General features: G+C 37.0%; 1 protein-coding gene across 7 annotated transcripts in view; it reads left to right on the top strand.

The window, feature by feature from the left end:
* Positions 1 to 16,800, top strand: part of SNX29 (sorting nexin 29) — a 691,881-nt gene that overhangs the window by 24,463 nt on the left and 650,618 nt on the right. For 3 of the 7 annotated variants that reach the window (XM_069086239.1, XM_069086248.1, XM_069086221.1), the window contains one exon: positions 11,051 to 11,175. The exons of the other annotated variants lie outside the window; for them this stretch is intronic. The gene's annotated coding sequence lies outside the window, so the exon portion shown is untranslated. Of the gene's footprint in view, positions 1 to 11,050; positions 11,176 to 16,800 lie in introns of those variants that run through there. 7 annotated transcript variants of the gene reach the window in all.

Genomic DNA, 16,800 nt, shown 5'->3' with positions numbered 1-16,800 from the left:
TTTTCTTCCTCCTGTATTCTCTGCCTCTTCACTTACTACTTTTCTTTTATATGTATGCCTAAAGTAAGGCTTTCATATCCTAAAAGCAAAACAAATAGACTTTGCCTCAGTTCTGAATTACAGTCCCATTTCTGCTGGTGCTTTCATTGTAAAGCTCATAGAAAGCCTGTTCTATACTTACTACTTCCATTTACCTTCTTACTCCTCAATTATTGACAATCTGGCTTCCTTCTCCACTCTTGTGGAAACTGTTTTCCTCACATTTGTAAGTGGTAAATCTAGTGGCTGTTTTTCAGTCTTAATCCTTATGATTTCTATAGATTCATGACATTCTTTTTTTTTTGGAAGGGGAAAGATAGGGCAGTTGGAGTTAAGTGACTTGCCCAAGGTCACAGGGCTAGTAAGTGTTAAGTGTCTGAGAATAGATTTGAGCTCATGTCCTCCTGACTCCAGGGCCAGTGCTCTATTCACTGAGCCACCCAGCCGCTCCAGATTCATGGCATTCTTGACTGGCCTTTCATTCTGGATACTCTTCTATTCCTTACATTATACTTTCCTGTTTCCTCTTTTATTTTATGGTTTTCCCCCATCTTCTTCAGTTCTTCCTCTTCCTTGAAGTAAATGCCATAAATGTGAGTGTTCTTTAGGCCTCCATTCTTTTTTGTTAAATATATATTTAGATTGTTAAATATTTTCCAATTAGTTAAAAAATTTTAATATTCAGTTTTTAAGATTGTGAGTTCTAGATTCTCTCCCTCCTTCCTATCTTTCCTCAAGACAAGCAATATGATAGCAATCATATATGTGAAGTCAATGCAAAACATATTTCCATCTTAGCCATGTTGCAAGAGAAAAGACACACACACAGAAGAATAAAGTGGAAAAAAGTATGCTTAAATGTGCACTCACAGTTCATCTGTTCTGTCTTGGAGGTGAGCAGTATTTTTCATGCTGTGTCCTTTGGAATATTCTTGGGGTCATTGCCTTGGTCAGAGCAGCTAAGTCTTTCATAGCTGATCATTGTTAGATAATGCTGTTACTGTGTACAGTAACTTCTGGTTCTTCTCCCTTCACTTTGCATAAGTTTATATGAAGACTTCCCAGGTTCTTCTGAAACCATCCTGTCACTTGTGTAACACAAGTAACACATTCCATCATAATCACATACCACAGCTTGTTCAGCCATTCCCCAATTGATAAGTATCCCCTCAATTTTTAGTTCTTTTGCCACCACAAAAAAAAATTGCTATAAATATTTTTGTACAAATAGGTCCTTTCCCCTTTGTCTTTGGAATGCAGAACAGTAGTGGTATTGCTAGGTCAAAGGGTATGCACAGTTTTATAGTAGGGCTCTGTTCTTAATACGTCTTTTTCTGGTCTCTCTTGGTCATCTCATCCATTCCCACAGCCTTAGTCTTTGATGTTATGAGGATAAAACCCAAATCTACTTCTATTAAATCTACCTGTCTTCTGAGCTCCAAAGTCACATTTCTAATCCTACTGGCCTAATATAACCGAATATCTAACAGCATGGTATACTCTAAAGAAAATTGAGCTTAAATTAAGGAGATCTAGGTTCAAAACTTGTCCTATCTCTTATTACCTGTATGACTTTGCAAAAATTATTCTATTTCTATGAGCCTCAGTTTACTCATCTGTAAACTAGAGATCTTTGTTTTATCTGCCTCACAACAAAATTGTCGGTATTTTAAAAGTTCAAAGCATTAGAAAAATTTTACTGTTTTACTATTACAATTATTTTGTCCCAGACTGACTGTCACTTTTTCCTCTTCCTTGACTTTCCTAATATCAATGAATGCAACCAACATTTTCCAGTCACTCACAGTTGAAATCTTGAAAATATCTTTTATTTTTTAAAATTTTTCTTTTAATTTCTTCTATTTTTAATTTCTGGAATAAAACAAGCATTTCCATAATGTAGTACAAAAAGATGATTGCACATGAAACTATGAATCTACTATGTGCAACTTGCTATTCCTTTCACATATACAGCAAGATTATCGTGTGATTTTCTTTTTCCCCCTTCTCTCTCCCCACCCTAGAGATAGCTACCATTAGACACAAATATATACATACATATATATGTAAAATTATTTTGCACATACTTTTTTGTCAGTTCACTTATTATACCTTTTATTTTTGCCTCTCCTCCCACATCCAAATTTTACTGATTCTACTTATACCATATGCCTCACTCATTTTTCTTCCTTTTCCTGTAGATACCTTATCCTTTTATTACATTGTAGGCTTCTTGTGGATGGGGATTATGCCTTGTTTCATATTTGTAATCTTACTACAGTTGTACAAGGTAGATGCATATTGAATTAAATGTATTCAATGGATTTCTTCTTTTCTATGTCTAATACTTTATTACTTTGTTCAGCATTCCATGACCTCGTTCTTGCCTCTATTGAAAGCACTAAGTCAAAACCTTTTTTAGAAAGCCTTTCTTTCCTTTGAGCTCTTGAGGCACTTTGCATGCCCCTTTATTATGTATTTATTACATTCTGCATTCTGTTTATGTTCATACACATCTCATCCTTTACTAGCTTTCTTCACCTGGAGAATCAGCTGCATGCGGGTAGAGAGTGACTTCTGTTCTTTGCATTCCTCTTAGTGTCTAGCATGCTGCTATGTAGGCAGTAGTAAGAACGCAGGAAAGGTTTATTTCATTATCCAGGCAGTTTTGCTAACATTTGTATTATTTCATTTCTCAGTTGTGTCACCATAATATACAGCAAGTTATACAATTAAACCTTAAAGAGATGTTTATAGGTAAGGAAATCGCAGGGGGATTTTTTGCCATTAAGTTTATGTTCTTGGATGTGTCCCTGGGGAACAATGGCACTATGGTTCAGCAGTATCCCTTCAGTTTCTATTGGCCAGTTTTCATTGGTACCTTTTCCCAGTGAAAAAATACTTCCTGTTGTTGTTTATTCCCTAAATTTTCCAGTTAAACGTGGGCTGCAGAAAAAGGGACTTTTAGAGCTAAGTATCCCTTGATTATTATGGATTTTAGAAATAATGGACAAGAAGAATTCAGCAGGATGTGGAAATCTTCACACATCCTCTAAACAACCCAGAACCTCTCTATATATTCTGTCAGTGGAACCATCATCATGATTTTTTGACAAGAATCCTAACTTCACGATTAGCATTTATATATTCTTAACAGATATATTTTTTTTAGAGACAAATTTTGTTAGAATTTCATAGTGCTTAGCTGAGCAAAAAACCTGACCTCTATGGAAGTTAATATCATAGTACAAAGATGATGTTGAATTACATTTCAGGAAATTCACCATAAACATGGCATTAGGGAGTGTTCAGTATATATTTTGGTGTTTTGGCTTTTTCAGTTTTCTGAAATAGAAGACTTTTTTGAACTTTTTAGATGACTTAATCGTTTTGTTTCCTCATTCTCGCCGATCCACTACCTTCTCCTCCCTAAACGGCTGTTACTGTTCCCTTTAATCTCTTGTGGAAAAAGTGTATTCCTAGTGCAGTTGAGACATGTCACATGTGTTCACTTTGGAACTTAGGAAATGTAATGGTTTCCCGAGGCGTTTCTTTTCCTCTTTCTAAATGTCTCTAGATATTAATCATGTGGTTTTTATCTTTTTCTTTGCCACAGGATTCACATGCTGGACTATGCTTCAAGGCAAAGGGACATCCAAAGGAGTTTTATAACTGTCATCCCTGTTTGAATTTTGTAGGGTTTAATAATATTATATTCCCTTTTTCCTCCTCCAACTACCAACTGGGACAAAGCACTTTTATTTATAGTCTTTATAGCACTTTAATTTGTAAATAATTTTATGGCTTATGTTTTTTGGTTATTTTTAATTGATAAAATAAATAATTTTCTTTTTTTGGAACCTCTGTATGATGAATCCTATTGGGAACTTTAGTATAATTGACCAATTTGTATTGTACTGCTTTCCTATCAATATTTGAATAAACTCTCATATTTTTCATTGGTTGTTGTTGAGCTAAGTTTTCCTATAGCAGGAAATTTTTTTTGTTTTTTTAATTACCAAACATAATTCAGGATCAATCTTATGGAAGCCACATTCTAGAATATTAGACTCTGGGACAGTGGCATGATAGGAAACCTGAGAAATCAGAGATAATGGGGCACTTTCCAGCTAGCCCTCTGTGAGTGTACCTTTCTTTAGTAGATCTTCTAGCAATTAACCAACATTTTGGAGTATTTTGGCTGTTGACTGTTTTTGCTGTTTCCTCATACCCAGTTTTCTTACCACAATAATAGCTTAGCCTTAGTACTACCTTTTCTGTAACCAGTGATTTCTGGTCCCTGTTTTTTCCCCTTCTCCTGATCTCTTCTTACCTTTTTAGTATCTAAATCTTAATTTAGGAGATCTCTAGTCACAAAGAGAATCTTTAGAGTTTATGATGATAATACTTTCTATTCCTATAGCTCTTCATAGTATATATAGAAGGTCCTTTTATAGTTGTTATCTGATTGACCCATCCTGTGAAATAGGCTGGGTAGCCCTTATTATCTCCATTTTACAGGTAAGGACAATGGGGTTCAGACAAGTTGTAAATTACCCATGGGCTAATGAATGAGAGAGTTAAGATTATAGGCTCAACTTTGACTCCTATTCCAGTTTCTGGAGCAAACATCTGAACCGAAAAACTGGTTTTGTTCCACTCCCTTGGGAAGATGATTCTGTTGTATATCGTCTACTATTTGGAAGATTGACAGGAGACACGCCATTAAAAACTTGGTCATTTCCCCTAGTTATACTTCCTAGGAGCAGATGAATATAATTGCCTTGTCCTTGCTGTATACTAACTACTATGTGGTTTTTTGCTGTTAGAGTGTTATGACTCCATATTGCCACCTGAGTTGTGGTAAAATCATAAGCATTTCATTTCTTTTTAGGTAGGCCCATCTTTCCTTTTTGACCATTTTTGTCTACTTTTCTCCACTTTGCATTTATTTTAGCTCCATCTCTGCCTCCTGGATGTGCCTGATTGATTATCCTAATTTCTATTGGAAGAATTCTGTCAGTTTCCTTGCCCCTGGCATGAATAGTGTGGGAGGTCTGTTACATGAGGTATTATTGGTATAAGAAAATTCCTTTAGGGAGATCTCTTCCTTTACACTTCCAATCTTAAATTCCCAAAGGTTTTCAAACTCAGTTGATGTTATAAGGAAAATAATACTTATTGTAGCCTTAAAAATAATTCTCTATGTATAATCTGAAGATTAAGATAGTATTATATTATAATTCTTAAGAATTGAATAATTAATCCAAGGCTTTAAAGAGTGACTTATTTCAAACAAACCTTATGTAAAACCTGTGCTATAGTAATGCTTTTAAAAATGCACAAAGCCTGCTTTTGTGATATATTCTGAGTCAATTGATTCTTGCAAGTGTAATCGTTCTTATGAGAGTGTCAGATGACTGTAGAGTTACTCAGGTGAGGAAAATCTGATCCATTTTCATATTGTATTTTAACTCACACTTTTACTTTTCTCAAACAGGCCTGCTGGAAGCCCTGCTATGTTAAATGATCCTTTTGATATGTGCCCCTCTATGACACCAGACAGATTAATATGGATTGTCTGGTTGCAACCTGGGAAAACGGAACTTTTGTTAGCTTTTTGATAAAACGGTGTTTGCTTTTTAGTAGCTGCTGTAGGAAGTATGAGATTCCTTGTAATTTTAGTATAGATTAACATGGCAGGTTAGGTAGACCTGGAAATCTAGCACAGGGCTCATTAAAACAAATATTTGCTGAATCCTCATAATAAGCTGGTTGTCAGTATTATGTCCGGAGATGTTTAAGTTTGTGAATAGTTTTAAGCTCAACCTAGAGATATGATTGTTAAAAACTTGGAAACAAATGTCAGACTCATAAACTGACTACTACTTATGAGGGCAAGAGAAAAAAAAAAAACTTAGTCCGAGCGAAATATTCACAAAACCTTTCCATTGTACTCTCTTAGAACTAATTGTGATAAATTCTAGATTACACTAAACTGAGAATAGATATGATCTACCAAAATATGTTTTCCTCCATAGGACACTGTTTGAGTTGTTCTCCCTGTAGTGACACAGCCATATTCCATTCCTTTTATGACCGCTGGGTGTTGAAACTGGATGTAGGGTCACTAGTAGTGTAGGGATAACCATTTAATTCCTTTGGATTCCAATGAATGTTGTTGAATCTTTAATTCAGTGTTGTGGTGTTGTCTGGGATCAGTAGCCTCCAGTGATTAGTTCTGGTTTTGAAAATTGATATGGGCTCTTCCCCTTAGTTTTCTTTTTTTTTTTTTCTCACTTGTTTTTTTCTCAATTAAATGTAAAAAAATTTTATTTAACATTCATTTTTTTAAAATTTGAGTTCCAAATTCTCTCCCTTCCCACATCCTCTTGCCCTTTGAGAAGATAAGCAATTTGATATTGGCTTAGCCATATTGCAAAAGAAAATACAGACCAAAATACCCCAAGAAAAATAAAGCAAAAAAAGGTATGCTTCGATCTTTATTCAGACTTCATTAGTTCTTTCTCTAGAGGTGGACGTTTTCCATCATAGTCCTTCGGAATTGTCTTGGATCATTGTATTGCTGAAAATAGTTAAAGTCGTTCACAGTTGATTATAGTTACAATATTGCTTTTACTGTGTACACTGTTCTCTTGGTTCTACTCACTTCATTTTGTATCAGTTCATATAAAATTTCCCAGGTTTTCTGAAACCATTCTGCATTCTGCTCATCATTTTTTTTTCTTTTTGGAGGGGGGAAGGCAGGGCAGTTGGGGTTAAGTAACTTGCCCAAGGTCACACAGCTAGTAAGTGTTAAGTGTTTGAGGCTGGATTTGAATTCAGGTCCTCCTGACTCCAGGGCTGGTGCTATATTCACTGCGCCACCTAGTCACCCCCTCATCATTTCTTATAGCACAATAGTATTTCATTATAATCATATACTACAACTTGTTTAGCCATTCCCCACCTGTTGAGTATCACCTTCCTTTCCAGTTCTTTGCTGCTATCAGTATTTTTGTACATACAGGTCCTTTTGTGTTTTCTTCATTCTCTTTGGAATATAGCCCTAGTAGTGGTATTGCTGGGTCAAAGGGTACGCACCGGTTTACAGCCCTTTAGACATAGTTTTGAGTTGCTCTCTAGAATGGTTGGAGGTGTTCACAGCTCTACTAAAAGTGCTTTAATGTTCCAGTTTTTCCACGCCCCCTCCAACATTTGTCATTGTCCTTTTCTGCCATATTAGCTAATATGATAGGCGTGAGGTAGTATCTCAGGGATATGATTAGGGAGAATGATTCATAGTCTTATAAATTTACCCCACTAGTTTTTAATTCTACATATACAACTAAACAGCGAATTCTAACAAGTTTTTCAGCCAAAGGTCAATAAACAAGTTCACGTTTTGACTTAAATGACTTGAATGCTCATCTGAGATCTTGTAATTTAGGAGAAAATTATATCTTAGATGAATTTTTAAGCTTTGGCTTCCCATAGTTGGTACCAGCTAACAGATACACTTTGTGTCTTTTGTCTTTATGGAATGTGAAAATCTTTTCTTTCTTTTTGGAAGGAGGAAGGCAAGGCGATTGGGGTTAAGTGACTTGCCTAAGGTCGCACAGCTAGTAAGTGGCAAGTGTCTGAAGCTGTATAGGAACTCAGGGCCTCCTGACTCCAGGGCCAGGGCTAGCTATTCACTACACTACCTAGCTGCCCTGTGAAAATCTTTCTTTGCAAAATTATGAGATGAGGACTTTTCAGTAATTTGTACTTTTTTGTCTCCTGTAATGGCTGTAGACTTTTAAAATGAGAGCAGATTGGCTAAGGATCTGTTCAGATGAGAGACTGGAAAGCAGAATAGTTGTATAGATGGTACTCGTGACTTTGGGCTTGGAGTTGGCCCCATGTTGCTTTTTAAGACTAATTTTCACCTCCTAGGATAGTGATTGTCAATTTTAGTATTTTAATATACCTAGCATGTCTCTAGTTATCTTAAGAGGTATAAGAACCTTTAAAAATGTTTTGTTTTTATCTACTTTAATTTTAATACATTAAAAATCTAAATTAAAAGAAATTTAAACAGCAAAAATCTACCTTTGGTCTGTCCCTCACCTGTCCTTATTCCTAGTTGAGAAAGAAAAAAAAACATGTTCAGTTAAGCAAAACACGTTTCTGTATTAGCTATGTTAAAAAAAAAGTCTCATTCTGCACTGAATCCTTCATGTCTCTGTCAGGAGGTGAGTTGCATGTTTTTTCATGGAATTGTGGTTGGTCATTATGCTGATCAGAGTTCCTACGTCTTTCAAAGTTGTCTTTACAATATTGTTGTTATTTTATAAATTGTTCTCTTCATTTCATTCTGAATCAGCTTATACAAATCTTCTCAGGTTTCTTTTAAAACTATTTTCTTCATCATTTCTTTCTTTTTCCTCACAGTAAACATTTGTTAAATACCTATTAGGTGCCAGTTTCCAGAGATGCAAAGACAAAAATGAAATAGTACCTACTTTCAAGGAGTTTATAATCTACTGCACTGTTTTCTGGTTTCATGAAATATTTTTCTGTGTCCAACTCGTGTGTGTGTGTGTGTGTGTGTGTGTGTGTGTGTGTGTATTCTTTCCTCCTGTGACCAGTTCAGATGAGAGTGAGTGAGGTTCAAGTATTAGCCATTACCCCACTTCCTTATTATTTGTATAGACTTCCATTTATATGTGCAAATTATGTGAAAACATTTTTTCCTAATCTTCTTTTCTGCTTCCCTGTAAATCCATATATTCTTCTCCTGTCTTTCCATTCTCTTAAGATCATTAAGATATAACAGAATCCCTTTTTACTTAATTAGATTCCCTTTCTGATCCCTACTGATGATCGTTTTTAGAAGGGGCATATATATCATCTCCCTATATTAGAATGTAAGCAGTTTATCCTTGTTTAGGGGTAGCTAGGTGGTGCAGTGGATAGAGTGGCAGGCCTGGAATCAGGAAAATCTGAGTTCAAATGGCCTCAGACACTTACTAGCTGTGTGACCCTGGACAAGTCACTTAACCTCTCCCTCAGTTTCCTCATCTGTGAAAATAATGATCGTAATAGCACCTACCTCCCAGGGTTGCTGTGAGGGTCATATGAGATAATAAATGTAAAGTGCTTAGCACAGTGACTAGCACATAGTAAGCACTATATAAATGTTAGCTGCTATTATTACTATTATTGTTTAGTCATTTATGATTGTTCATTTGCATTGGCCTTTTTATGTTCCTCTTAATTCTTCTGTTGGATCTTCAAAGTTTCTGTGCCTCTCTGATCTTTTCATCAGGAATATTTGAAGACCTCTTTTACTAAAGGTACATTTTCTTGTAGGATTATACTCAGTTTTGCTAGGTAAATTATTCTTGGCTAGCAGCCCATATTCTTTTTCTTCTGGAATATAGTATTCTAAGGTCTCTACTCCCTTTATAAGGTTGAGCTAAATCTTGTATGATCTTTACTGTGACTTCTTGGCATTTGAATTTTTTTTCTGACTGTTTGTAGTATTTTTTCTTTGACCTAGAAACTCTGAATTTTGGCTATAATGTTCCTGGGAGTTTTCATTTTGGGGTTTCTTTCAGCAGGTGGCTGGTGGATTCTTTCTATTTTTACTTTGCACTCTGGTTCTAATTGGCAATTTTCTTTCCTTTTCTTTTTTGGTCTTCCTGACTCCTGGCTCAATGCTAGATTAACTCTTTTCCCCTCTGAATTGAGAGAGGGGAAAATGAAATGCTATTGTCTTGGGACTGAATGTGGGAGAGTGGGTGAACTCTTCTCAGTCAGGGGTAAGTAGGTTTATTTTCTGTGGCTGGAAGGGGTGGAATAGGAAAGGAAATAATCAAGTTGGGTTGCGTCAGGTGGTGGGCTGAGTCACCCAGTCAACAAGCATGGAAGTCTTGACTTTCTTAGACTTACTACAGTATGACCTTGGGCAAGTCATTGGACTTCAGTAGTCTCATCTGTAAAAGGAAGAGATTGGATTAGATGATGTTTCTGCCCTAAATCTATGATTCTCTGAATTGATGACCAACAAGAATTGGAGGAATTTGTGGAAAAGTGTGACTTGTGTTTTTCTCTGTTGATGGCCATAATATTTAGGGTTCTGGTTCACTTTGCTATTAGGATCACAGGATCATAAATTTAGAGTTAGAAGAGAGCTTGTAAGCATTATCGTCCAACTCTTATTTTAAAGATGAAGAAACTGAGACCCAGAAAGGTGAAGTGATTGGCCCAAAGGAGCCTACTTTCTGAGGCAGGATTCGAATTCAGGTCTTCCAGACTCCAAGTCCAGGACCTTATCCACTATGCCACACTATCATCCCTCACTGTTGTTGTGGGTAATATTGTGCCCTGGTAGTGCCTTTCTTTAGTTGAAGATTTAGGCAGCCCTGACATTGACTTATAAAACTGAGTCTCTGGCAAAACATCAGATGCCTAACAAAGCAAGGAACAAGAATTTGGAAGTTCTGTTGTTTGTCAATGAATGTAACATGGCATGAAGTTACATGCAGTCTCTAACTTGGCACATTGTGAATTCAATCCGTGAAAATATAATCTCATTACTGCAAATGTGTGAGGCGAATTAGAGCTGAATTTGTGACTTGTGAATCGGATATGATTAACACTCCCACACATACCAATTTGTTTCTAAATTGGCTTTTTCTTCTCTTGCTTCTTGTACAAATTTCATTTCCCTTGTCTTATGAATTGTTGTCACTGTGTTTTAATGAGTACGATGAATATGGCTAGACTAGGTGATGCTCCCACATGTTAAGTAAAAATAACATAAATCAAAGTTGTTTCTGATACGTGTCCCACAGAAGCAAGTTACCGAGTGTTTTCCTTTAGCGTGCTGGTACATGTCTCCCTTGATATCAAGTCAGGCATTCCTGCCCAGCATCTGAGTCAGCTGCGTCTGGATGTTGCTGCTGATGTGTCTGTAATTCTCTTCACACGATGATTTGATTAATCATTTATTCTGTTGCAGAGTGACTTGTCTGTGTGCCCAGTTTGAATCTGTGTTACAGCATGGCTTGAAGAGGAGTCGAGGATTAGCGCTAACGGCAGCAGCGATCAAACAGGCTGCAGGATTCTCTAGCAAGACAGAGACAGGTACTGACCGCACTGTTGAGCAGGGGCTCGATATTTTGCCCCCTCTTTATGGTTGTCTAGGCATTTGGCACATGGAAGTGGGAGGGGGAATAACTTGAATTGTAAGACTGTGGTGGTGTTTTTAAATTCGGTCAACAATTCAGCGCTGAATGAACTTTTTCATTCGCCTGTATTCTTGATGCAGAATTCTCAAAGCCACATTAGGTTCTGAAAACAATTCAGGATCCTACAGCAGGATATCTTGATGTAAAATGTATTTATTTCACGAATGTGGCATGGCAGTCCGCAGGAAATTAATACTTTGCTTAATATTGTGCATGTGAAAAGCATGGCATTTCATAATTCTGTCTTTAAGAACTATGGTCTTGGTTTGCAGTAGTTCTTGTTTGATATATTTTAAGTTTGTGGTGCTAAAGGAGGCCATCCATGTGTGCCATACTTCAGTTCCTGTAGCTTATTTTGACTGTTATTTACTTTGAAACTGTCATTTCTAATTACATCAGTTCTAGGGAAGAAGTCAGTGGTGATTTAAAGGTAGTTTGCATTTCAGGCCATGTCTGTGCTTCCCAACATAGTTCAAGATTTTGGAATCTTTCTAAGCATTGTGGCAATGTCTGTGTTGCTGCTAATTAAAACGTGCTGTCTTATGATTGCCATCATTTCACAGGGAAATGAGAGCTCACTGTGCCCACTTTCTATTGAGAGTACATACCAAAACTGTTAAATATTTAGCATCATGGAATATGCCAGGGCTGGTAGGGGCCTGGGAGATTATCCAACCCGACTCCCAACTCCCTCAGCTTGTTTATAGATCACATTCTGAGGGCCAGAGAAGGGAAATGTCCAGCTCAAGGTCATAAAGCCAGTTAGTGGCAGATGACCTCCAGGTCTTGTTCTTTCCACTCTGTATTTTACTTCTTTTGGATTCTGACTTTCCTTGATGTAGTTTTATTTTTCTCTCCTTTACCTTAGTTGCTCTTCAGCCAGATGTAGAGGTCACCTTTTCATTTTGACAGAATTCAGACTTCTTGAGGTTAGTCACTATTGCCTAAACACCCCAGACACTGGAACATATAGGGGCTTCATGCATGCTTGTGGATTGATTCATTTCAATGGTTTCTCAGTTTTAGAAACTAGAATGTTTACTTCACTGACTCTTTTGAACCTCCCTAATATATCAGTAGAATGTAGCTTCCTTAAAGGCATGAACTATTTTGCTTTTGCTTTTTTTTTTTATCTCTAGCACCTTGCACACAGTAAATATTTTAGAAATGTTTGCTGAGTTGAATTAAATTTGGTAAAATCCAAACTCCTTAGCTATATTCAAGGTCATTTAGAAACTTGTACCACCTCATCTTAGCAAGTTTATGTCATACCACATCTTTACTACTTTCTTTATACTATAGCCAAAGTGGACTACTTGTCCCTCCTGTACATGTCCTGGGTTTAACTCATGCTATTTCCTATCCTTAGAATGTTTTCCTGGGCTTTTTCTGCTGAGTTAAAATCCTGTTTACCCTTCAATCCCAGCCCAATTGTTGCCTTCTCGGTAAAGCTTTCTGTGAATTCTCTAATCTAGGTTAGAAATGATCTTTCCTTCTTTGTACCTAGCATAGCATTTCATGCTTCTTTTATATGCTTACATTTTTGTTTTTATTGTTATTTGTATCAGTGCCATTTTCCTCCATTTGATAGTAATTCTCCATGAGAATTGGGACCAGTGTCTTATTTATTCTTGTAGCTCTCTAAGGTTCATCAGAGTGCTCTCCATAGTATTAGATGTTTAATTTTACTTTAAACCGAATTGAAAGTTTAGAGACATTTCCACTCACTTGTTTCCCATTTTCTTTCCTTCTTATTTTTTCCTTTCCTTTGTCTCCTCTAATCCGGAAGCATTCTCAGATGTGAGCCTTGAGGCTAAAAAGAGAAACTAGTTCCTCAGACAGTGGCATATGTTGTATAGGTGGGGTATATGTGGTGTCAGGGAGAACTAATACCTCTGGTGTAAGGACTTGCTAAGCCCTTTTCAGGGCTGCTCCTCTACTTTTGGCATCTATCTGGCACTCAGTTCTCACCTGTGGTTCCAGGAAGCTGTAGATGGACAGCAGCCACACCCTAGTAAAACTATCTTGGTAGATGACTTAAATCAGATTGAGGGTAGGAGAGAGGCTTCAAACCCATCGGTGAATTAGGGGAACATCTGCCCAAATCAGATGAAGACTTTCCTTGGTGGAATGGGTATATGAGAACAGTTTGTTCTAATGACCATGGAGGTGGCTGAAGCAGGGTTTAGAGCTTGGTCAGACATCCAGGACACCAAGGTCATCCATTGCATCCTGGGCCATGACCAGTCGTCCTGCCTTTTGTCCTGCCACTGGATCTAAATGATTCAGGAAGGGAGAGTGAGGCTTACGACTTTGTGCAGCTCTGTCTCACTTCAGTCCAGTTCACAAGCAAGTCAGGGCATCACTCCATGATGTTGCCGGTCCTTTTTGAAAGTTATGGACTAACAAACTACAATAACAGCATATTACGTAGGTGTTCCCTATTTTTGTGATATTTTCATGAGGACACAAGTAGCAGCATCCGTTGTGGGTAAGTGGTGGTCGTGGTGTGGCTACTGGTTCATTTTGGGAATTGGAATAGTGTTTTTAGGACTTACTTTTGACAAGAGACTCAAGCATGAGCCTTGGTTCAGCTTAATATGAAGTTTACTTATATTGCTATGGTTGAATGTGGGCAGATGGAATGCAACAACTTGAATAATTTTGTCTGTATCCCAGTGTTTAACACGTAGTAAATACTTAAATTCTTATTGATTGATCTTATATTTACTCTTTCCTCTCATCTTGTCCACCCCTAAATGTCTACCCCTTTTATAATAGAGAATGACTACTTCCCAAACTGAATTTCTTATTATAAGAGAGCATCTAATTTAACAGTTTATATTGTTTTGGAGGAATAGAATGATTTCTTAACCTTCCTTCTTCCCTTTGCCCCTTTTACCCCCTTTAGTCTTTTTTTTTTTTTTAAAGCAATTGGAGTTAAGTAACTTGCTCAAGGTTACACAGCCAGTTATTTCTGGGTGTGGTGCTAAGTATCAGAGCTTGGACTCTATCCCAGGTTATCCCGACAATGGAGCTGGTGCTCTTACTTACTGAGCCATCTGGCTGCCCCTAAGCAATTGGGGTTAAGTAACTTGCTCAAGGTTACATGGCCAGGTGTTTCTGGGTGGGTGCTAAGTGTCTGAGCCCGGATTTGATCCTAGGTCATCCCGACTCTGGGGCTGGTGCTCTTACTCGCTGTGCTACCTGGCCACCCCTACCCCCTTTATTCTTGAGGGTAGAAGAAGCAACTTTGAAATCATTTGCACCAGAATTTCCGAGATAAAGTTTTTGGTAAAGTGAAGATGAATACATGGGTTTATGTAGGGCAGGGGTTGAACTTGGGATATTTTTCAACTTTGTTCATATGCAACCATTTATTTTTGGACAAGGCTGTAAAAAGTTATCTAGTTCTATCCGAGAGAGTCTGAGTACAATTCTGAAAGCTATCTCTGGCCCTTGCTTTATTTCCTATTTTCCTATCAAAGTCTAGCTGGATTGTATGCATGAATTAAAAATAGATTAATTAGTTATCAAAGTTATTGTTTTTGTTTTATTCTGATAAACTTATTGATAGCTATGTAGCAAATCAGAAAAAAGGGAAAATATTTTTGATAGTTTGCCAACACATCCTTTATAATTCTTGTCTTTAATTAATATTAAATAAACATTCAGAGTATGCTAAATGGTATTCTTCTGAGCAGTGCATAAAACCTGCTCCCTTTTATTGTTTATTCAGTAAAACCTCACCAATTTGTATTCCTGAAGCAGGTAGAGGCACACCTGTGATTAGAAACAGTCTTTGGAACCTTAGTGGGACTATCACAGAAACAATCAAAGGAATACCTTTTGAAGTTTTATTGATACAATCAGAAAAACTGAATGGATAGCTTGGATTATTGAAGGAGATCTTGAAGAGCAACTTAACCATACTAAATAAAGGGAAGGTTGTTAAAGAAAGAAGGTGGTTTTAGCTCAGATTAGAAAGGTTCCTGTACCAGCTGGGCAGCTTATTTCTTGTTTAGGCATCTACCTTGTCTGATTGTACATAATTACAAGCAATCTTCAGATTTCCGATTTGGTTTTCTAAGGTCAAACTCAGAGAGGTACAGAGGTGCAAGAGAGGTAAGTTGCATCAATTCATGTCTCTCCTGATCATTATTCAGCCTTTCTTATGACCAAGAGCAATTTGAAATTATTAAAAAGTTTTAATTATAAGATATTTTAAAAGAAATTTTATTAGTCAAACATAAGATTTGAATAAAATTGTAATGGACAATTATTGTACATTGAAACTCTTTTTTTTCTTTTTTTTCCCCACATTTTGTTTGTTTATTTTTTTTATTATGCATCTTTGAATGGAAACATTACAATGAAACTTATATCGATGGGAATATTAACAGTGTTAGAACAATGGTTTTATAGAAAAAAAATTCTTACATAAAGAGGTAGTATTGAACACCAAAACTGGTGACAAAGGACTAAGACCTTGAGAAGCAGAGATATTCTAGTAATAGGGGGCTCTTCATTTGATTACATTGATCAGATTCATTTGGATGATACCAATGTCCTAAGTCACTGCCACCCATTACAGTAGCTCACCAAAAGACTGTTGTCTTTTCCCTTTATCTAATCTTTTTTTTATACACACACACACATATATATATTTGAATATTTGATTTTAAAACTTTGAATTCCAGATTCATTCCCTTCCCCCCCTGCCATCCATCCCCACTGGGGAGACAAGCAGTTCAGTATAGGTTGTACATGTGCGGCTAATGCAAAACAGTAACGTAGTAGATGTATTGTAAAAGACTGACTATATTTCCCTCCCTCCTATCCCACCTCCCACTTGTTCTATTCTCTACTTTGATCTTGTCCCTTTTCAAAAGTGGGTGCTTCCCACTTCCCTCCCCCCCAGCCTGCCCTCCCTTCCATCATCCCCCCTTACATCCCCTTCCCCCCTATTCTCCTGGAGGGTGAGATCCCCTATTTGGTGTGTATTTCCCTCCCTCCTCAAGCCAGATTCAATAGGAATAAGGTTGACCTATTCCCTTTTACCTTCCTATTCTTCCCCTCCATTGTAACCATTTCCCCTTGCCTCTTCTGTATGAGATAGTTTGCCCCACTCTATCTCTCCCCATCTCCTCTCATTATATTCCTCTCACCTCTTTTTTTTTTTTAAGAATGAATATTTTTTTATTGTGGTTATTTTTTGATGTCTAATCAAACAGTGTCCAGTCAATGGACCTACATGAAAATAGGGGAAGGAGTGGTTAAGCCAAATAGTTTCTTAAATTTTGAAGCCTGTTAAATTTGAATAGAAAAATTCAATGCCATGGCCAACCCAATCAGTCAACTTTTTTTCTGGTGGTATTATGTAGAAACAACTGTTTTATTAGCTTAGTTGTTTTTCAGTTCTGTTGGAGTCTTCAAAACCCTTTTTGGGTTTTCTTTTTTTTTAATATTTGAATATTTGATTTTAAAACTTTCAATTCCAGATTCCCCTTCCCCCCCCCCC

This window comes from Petaurus breviceps, unplaced genomic scaffold, assembly GCF_028583685.1.
Source record: "Petaurus breviceps papuanus isolate PSGF00001 unplaced genomic scaffold, PetGlider_PUasm1.0 118, whole genome shotgun sequence".
Lineage (NCBI taxonomy): Eukaryota > Metazoa > Chordata > Mammalia > Diprotodontia > Petauridae > Petaurus > Petaurus breviceps.
The sequence above is the reverse complement of the archived record's forward strand: the minus strand, read 5'-3'. Positions and strand labels throughout refer to the sequence as shown.